Source organism: Aquarana catesbeiana, linkage group LG01, assembly GCF_042186555.1.
Source record: "Aquarana catesbeiana isolate 2022-GZ linkage group LG01, ASM4218655v1, whole genome shotgun sequence".
NCBI lineage: Eukaryota > Metazoa > Chordata > Amphibia > Anura > Ranidae > Aquarana > Aquarana catesbeiana.
In genome coordinates, this window is record NC_133324.1 from 338,492,533 (window position 1) to 338,499,203 (window position 6,671).

The 6,671-nt window shown below is 43.5% G+C and overlaps 1 non-coding gene across 1 annotated transcript; it reads left to right on the plus strand.

The window, feature by feature from the left end:
• Window positions 1-2,830: 2,830 nt before the first annotated feature.
• TRNAT-UGU (transfer RNA threonine (anticodon UGU)) lies at window positions 2,831-2,903 on the plus strand. The gene has a single exon. It is a non-coding gene; the product is annotated as a tRNA-Thr (tRNA).
• The last annotated feature ends 3,768 nt before the right edge of the window (window positions 2,904-6,671 follow it).

The following is a 6,671-nucleotide window of genomic DNA, read 5'->3' on the forward strand; positions in this document are numbered from 1 at the left end:
AAAAGATAAAAACCGCAGAGGTGATCAAATAAAAAAAGATGCAAATTTTGTCTGGGTACAGCATTGCATGACCACGCAATTACCAGTTAAAGCGACGCAGTGCCAAATTGTAAACAGTGCTCTGGTCAGGAAGGGGGTAAAACCTTCCGGGGAGGGAGTGGTTAACAATGCGTTTGGGTGTGTTTGAATCCTAGAGTGAACCCACATGGACAACCCCACCAGGAAGCTGTCACTGTACTGGGTCAATCATAAGCAACTGAGGCTTTCCCTGCTTTGCAGCCACAAGTATAAACTCTTCTCCAAAAATGCTTGGCCTAGTACAGGTGAAAGCTTTATGGCGTGCTTGCTCACGTGGGTTCTGGCTAGGTTCTGAAAAGGTCCAAGCTAATCCTTAATCACTATAATGTTTTGTAACCATTGAGCTTCCATATGTAATTTCTTTACCCAACACATCTGTTGTGTATAACAGTGGCGGCCCGTCCATTAGGGGCTCCCGGGCGCTGCCCCCTCTCTCCAGGCCACCCCCTATTTGCAATGGATAGATTTATGCATAAATCTATCCACGGCCGCCACGGCCACCCCCTATTCATGCGTCCGGCCCCTTTCAGGGCACCAGGCGCATGAATTACAGCAGGCAGGTTTTTTTTAAGCACCTGATTAGAGCCAGAGGCTCTAACAGGCTTCAAAATAGGGTGGGCTCAGGTTGCAGAGAATGCAACCGGAGCTCACCTAGGTGTGTTACAACAGTGAATGAACATTCACTGTTGAAACACTGATCCTCAATGTGGCTTATCAGAAGCGGATGTGAGACCCGGTTTCCGATTGGCTGAAAGGAGAGGCGATCCTATTGGACACCTAGGAGGAGGATCACGCTAGGACACACTGCAGCCTGTCCGTCTATCCACTACCTAGATGGGGTAAGTTCTGGGCTTACCCCATCCATCCGCAGGTGGGGTCGTTGGTGCCACTAACCGACTGGGGGGTGGTTGTTTGCCGTCCCCCCAAAAAAACACAAGCCACCACTGGTGTATAAGCCCTTATCATGTAAACACCATTTACATGCGTTAAGTTACAAAAAAGGGTTACAACCAGTTTTCAATATTTTCGGGTGAGCTGGCAGCCCATTGACGCAATGCATGTTGACGTTAGATGTGTGCGATTTGTTTTGCTTCCGAATTTTATACGAAATACGAAATTTCGTTGACGAATTTTGGATCCAAATTCCGTTGTAACTGGTGTTTTGTTGACCAATCAGAGGTTTTCTTCTGTTGCTGAGTGAGGGTTGGGAAAATTACCTTTTTTAATATGGGAGTAGGAGACTGGTACTGGTAGTCGATGGGAGATTCAGAATCGGACAAAAGAAAAATGTTTGTTAATATTGTTTTATTATTGTCATAATAATTACTATTATTCGTTATGTTGAAGTTAAAAACCCAGGAAGTCAGCACAGCACAGGGATGGTGGGAGCCCCTCATAATGAGCACAGCAGGGGTACAAACCCAGGAGGAAGTCAGCACAGCACAGGGATGGTGGGAGCCCCTCATAATGAGCACAGCAGGGGTACAAACCCAGGAAGTCAGCACAGCACAGGGATGGTGGGAGCCCCTCATAATGAGCACAGCAGGGGTACAAACCCAGGAAGTCAGCACAACACAGGGATGGTGGGAGCCCCTCATAATGAGCACAGCAGGGGTACAGCCCCAGGAGGAAGTCAGCACAGCACAGGGATGGTGGGAGCCCCTCATAATGAGCACAGCAGGGGTACAGCCCCAGGAGGAAGTCAGCACAGCACAGGGATGGTGGGAGCCCCTCATAATGAGCACAGCAGGGGTACAAACCCAGGAAGTCAGCACAGCACAGGGATGGTGGGAGCCCCTCATAATGAGCACAGCAGGGGTACAGCCCCAGGAGGAAGTCAGCACAGCGCAGGGATGGTGGGAGCCCCTCATAATGAGCATAATGAGTCCAACGACTGCCATATTGAGAAAGGTATTTTTTGCTTTTTAAATTCATCATAACGAACGTTCGTAATTGTTACGAAAAGTTAACGAACCTAACCAAAATTCGAATTTCGTACGAATCCATATTGAATTTCGGACACGAATTACGAATTACGAATTAACGGCTAATACGGAACGGAACGAAACAAAACAAATTTATTGACGGCGCACATGTCTAGTTGACGTGCAACATAGCCTGTGGTAATTAACCTCAGAGAAGTAAATCTCTGAAATTAGTTATTTCTCTAAATTAATCGTTTTAAGAAAGAAAGTTGATTAAATGTTTTAATATAAAAACATGCATGGAAGGCAACGTCTATTATTATTATTACATTTTTTTAAAAACAAATATGACTCATGGATTTGGAAATATAAAACTTTTGTGCCGATTAAATTGCAAAGTAACTGAAGTTATCCTTTTATTTGAAGGCTCTCTAGAGCTCAGTATTTTGTATATGTAGTTAAGGCATCCCTGTGGTCTTGTTATTGTAAAGTGTAAACCTGTCATTTAGCAGACCTGTCATTAATCATAATTGATTTGGACACAAAGTAAGTAACAAGTAAATGAGGAGATGATAGGCTCTTATGAGAATACAGATTGCAATGTTACACCTGCTTCTGATGAGTCCCGGGATACCAAGAGCCAAAGCACTAAGCAGCCACCCTGGTTGCTGAGTTTGCATGTTGTAATCACAGCCTGTGCATCCTGTATTTATGCCTATGTAGAACATTCAATTAAAAAGGCTTATATTACATTACAGAAATTAGGGAAACTGTGATTCAGTGTTCTGGTATCATTAGAAGAAACACACACTCTGTGACAGCCAGATGGCTCCATAGCTCAGGGGTTAGAGCACTGGTCTTGTAAACCAGGGGTCGCGAGTTCAAATCTCGCTGGGGCCTTCCACAGATTTTTTTTTTTTTTCATAAGTATTAAATTATTCACATGATGCTGTCGTTATTGTTGCCCTTGTACCATTGTAAATATTTCTCTTTTTTTTTATACCAAACACGATGCGTTTTCTTCTGTGACTAATCATGCCAGATTGAATTTATTAAACAATAAATCACCTGTTTAATGCAACCAAATTGATCTCTATATATATATATATCCCCCTGTGATGTTTGTGGTTTAATAAGTACACTGGCATGTCCTAAGAAACATTTTTATTTAAAGCCAGTACCGGCATTATTCAGATATATATTATAGATGCGTAAGGTTCAGTGGGAATGCAGGGACCTGAGAGTTCTATTGCAACACTGCTCCCTGATGGTTGTTTATGGAAAAAGCACAGAGATTACTGGAATAAGTGCTTTCCGATGAAAACCTAGGTTGTTGGATAATCAGCTGTACCAAAATGTGTCAAATTGTTTTTTACATAAATATCGGTGATAAAAAGTGAATGATTAAAAATTCTATAATGCTTTATAGCCCAACTCCAGCTTTACCTGGGACTAATCCCTGTCTATTTACTACCCTAGCCTGTCTGTATACTACCCTAACCTGTCAATATACTACCCTAGCCTGTCCATATACTACCCTAGAATACTACCACATACAATCCCAATAAAATACATTTATGTTTTTGGTTGTAACATGACAAAATGTGAATCATTTCAAGGGGTGTGAATACTTTTTCAAGGCACTGTATAGTACACATTCATTTTGGTAGCATACTTATTAACGAGGAATAGATGATGTTCCTTGCTAAAGAACATTAGTTTTTATCAAGTTGTTATGGGTAAAGTTCTGCTTAACCACTTAAGCCCCGGACCATTTGGCTGCCCGAAGACCAGAGCACTTTTTGCGATTCAGCACTGCATCGCTTTAACTGACAATTGCGCGGTCGTGTGACGTGGCTCCTAAACAAAATCGACGTCCTTTTTTCCCCACAAATAGAGCTTTCTTTTGGTGGTATTTGATCACCTCTGCGGTTTTTATTTTTTTCACTATAAACAAAAAATTAGCGACAATTTTGAAAAAAAGGCATTATTTTTTACTTTTTGCTATAATAAATATCCCCAAAATATATATAAAAAACATTTTTTTCCCTCAGTTTAGGCTGATATGTATTCTTCTACATATTTTTGGTAAAAAAAATCGCAATAAGCATTTATTGATTGGTTTGCGCAAAAGTTATAGTGTCTACAAAATAGGGGATAGTTTTATTGCATTTTTATTAATAATTTTTTTTTAACTAGTAATGGCGGCGATCAGCGATTTTTATCGTGACTGCGACATTATGGACACTTTTGGCGTGATTTTGAGACTATTCACATTTATACAGCGATCAGTGCAATTAAAAATGCATTGATTACTGTGTAAATGTGACTGTCAGTGAAGGGGTTAACCACTAGGGGGCAGTGAAGGGGTTAAGTGTATCCTAGGGAGTGATTCTAACTGTGGGGGGGATGGGCTATGTGTGACACGACACTGATCACCGCTCCCGATTACAGAGAGCTGTGATCAGTATCCTGTTACTAGGCAGAACAGGGAAATGCTTGTTTATTATTATTATTATTATTATTATTATTATTATACAGGATTTATATAGCGCCGACAGTTTACGCAGCACTTTACAACATTAGGGCAGACAATACAAGTACAATACAATTTAATACAGGAGGAATCGTTAGAGCTTACAATCTAGGAGGGAGGGTCAAGTTATACAGAAGGGTAATAGCTGTGGGGGATGAGCTAATGGAGAAAATAGTGCAGTTGTTAGATGGAGGCAGGATAGGCTTCTGTGAAGAGGAAAGTTTTCAGGGATCGCCTAAAGGTGGATAAATTTGGAGACAGTCTGACAGATTGGGGTAGTGAATTCCAGAGGATGGGCGAGGCTCGGGAGAAGTCCTGGAGGCCGATATGGGAGGAGGTGATGAGGGAGCTAGAGAGCAGAAGGTCTTGGGAGGAACGGAGGTGGCGATTAGGTTGGTATTTTGAGACTAGGCTAGTGATGTAACTGGGGGCAGAGTTGTGGATGGCTTTGTAACTTATTGTTAGTATTTTGAATTTAATTTGTTGGGTGAGTGGTAGCCAGTGGAGGGATTGGCAGAGAGGGGTAGCAGACACTGAGCGGTTTGTAAGGTGGATGAGTCTGGCAGCAGCATTAATGATGGACTGAAGGGGGGATAGTCTATTTAAAGGTAAGCCAATGAGGAGGGAGTTGCAGTATTTGAGGCGAGAGATAACCAGGGAGTGAATCAGGAGCTTTGTGGTTTCATTGGTTAGAAAGGGACGTAGTTTAGAGATGTTGCAGAGGTTGAGGCGGCAAGCTTTGGAAAGTGATTGGATCTGGGGCCGAAAGGAGAGTTCAGAGTCCAGGATAACACCTAGCACCCTGACACGTGGGGACGGGTGGATGGTTTTGCCATTGCTCTCAGAGAAGTCAGGGGAAGAGGCACGTGGGGGAGGAAATATTATAAGCTCGGTTTTGGACAGGTTGAGTTTGAGGAAGTGGTGTGACATCCATACAGATATGTTGGTTAGTAAGTTAGTGATTCGTGAGGAGACTGATGGAGTGAGTTGAGGGGTGGAGAGATAGATTTGTGTGTCGTCAGCATAGAAATGATATTGAAAGCCATGTGAGGCTATCAGCTGACCCAGGGAAGAGGTGTAGATTGAAAATAAAAGAGGTCCAAGAACAGAACCTTGGGGGACCCCAACAGAAAAGGGAAGAGGAGTGGAGGAAGTAGAATTGTAATGCCGCGTACACACGGTCGGACTTTTCGTCTACAAAAGTCCGACAGCCTGTCCGACAGACTTCCGGCGGACTTCCGGCGGACTTTCGGCGGACTTGCAGCAGACTTTCTAAGGAACGGACTTGCCTACACACGACCACACAAAAGTCCGACGGATTCGTACGTGATGACGTACACCGGACTAAAATAAGGAAGTTCATAGCCAGTAGCCAATAGCTGCCCTAGCATGGGTTTTTGTCCGTCGGACTAGCACACAGACGAGCGGATTTCGGGGTCCGTCGTAGTTACGACGTAAAGATTTGAAGCATGTTTCAAATCTAAAGTCCGTCGGATTTGAGGCTGAAAAAGTCTGCTGAAAGTCCGGAGAAGCCCACACACGATCGGATTACCAGCCAGCTTTAGTCCGTCGGCGTCCGTTGGACTTTTGTAGATGAAAAGTCCGACCGTGTGTACGCGGCATTAGTGACACTGAATGTGCGTTAGGATAGGTAGGATGAGAGCCACTGAAGAGCACAGTCACGGAGACCAAGGGAGTAAAGTTTTTTGAGGAGGGGGTGGTCAACCGTGTTAAAGGCAGCTGAAAGATCCAGAAGTAGGAGTACAGAATAGTGTCCGTTGGTTTTTGCAGTTAGTAGGTCATTTGTGAGTTTTAAAAGAGCAGTTTCTGTGGAGTGTTGAGGGCGAAATCCAGATTGAAGGGGATCAAGAAGGTTGTTTTTAATGAGGTGGTCACTCAGTTGGTTGTAAACCAGGCGTTCAAGGAGTTTAGAGGAAAAGGGGAGCAAGGAGATTGGGCGTAGGTTGTTAATGGTTGTTGGTATGGTCCAAGGACGGCTTTTTAAGTATGGGAGTGACCAGTGCATGTTTTAGAGCATTGGAGAAGATGCCAGAGGTGAGGGAGAGATTGAAGATGTGGGTTAGAGTGTGTAGGATGGGGTTCAGAGGGTGACCGTAGCATTTGAGAGGGAA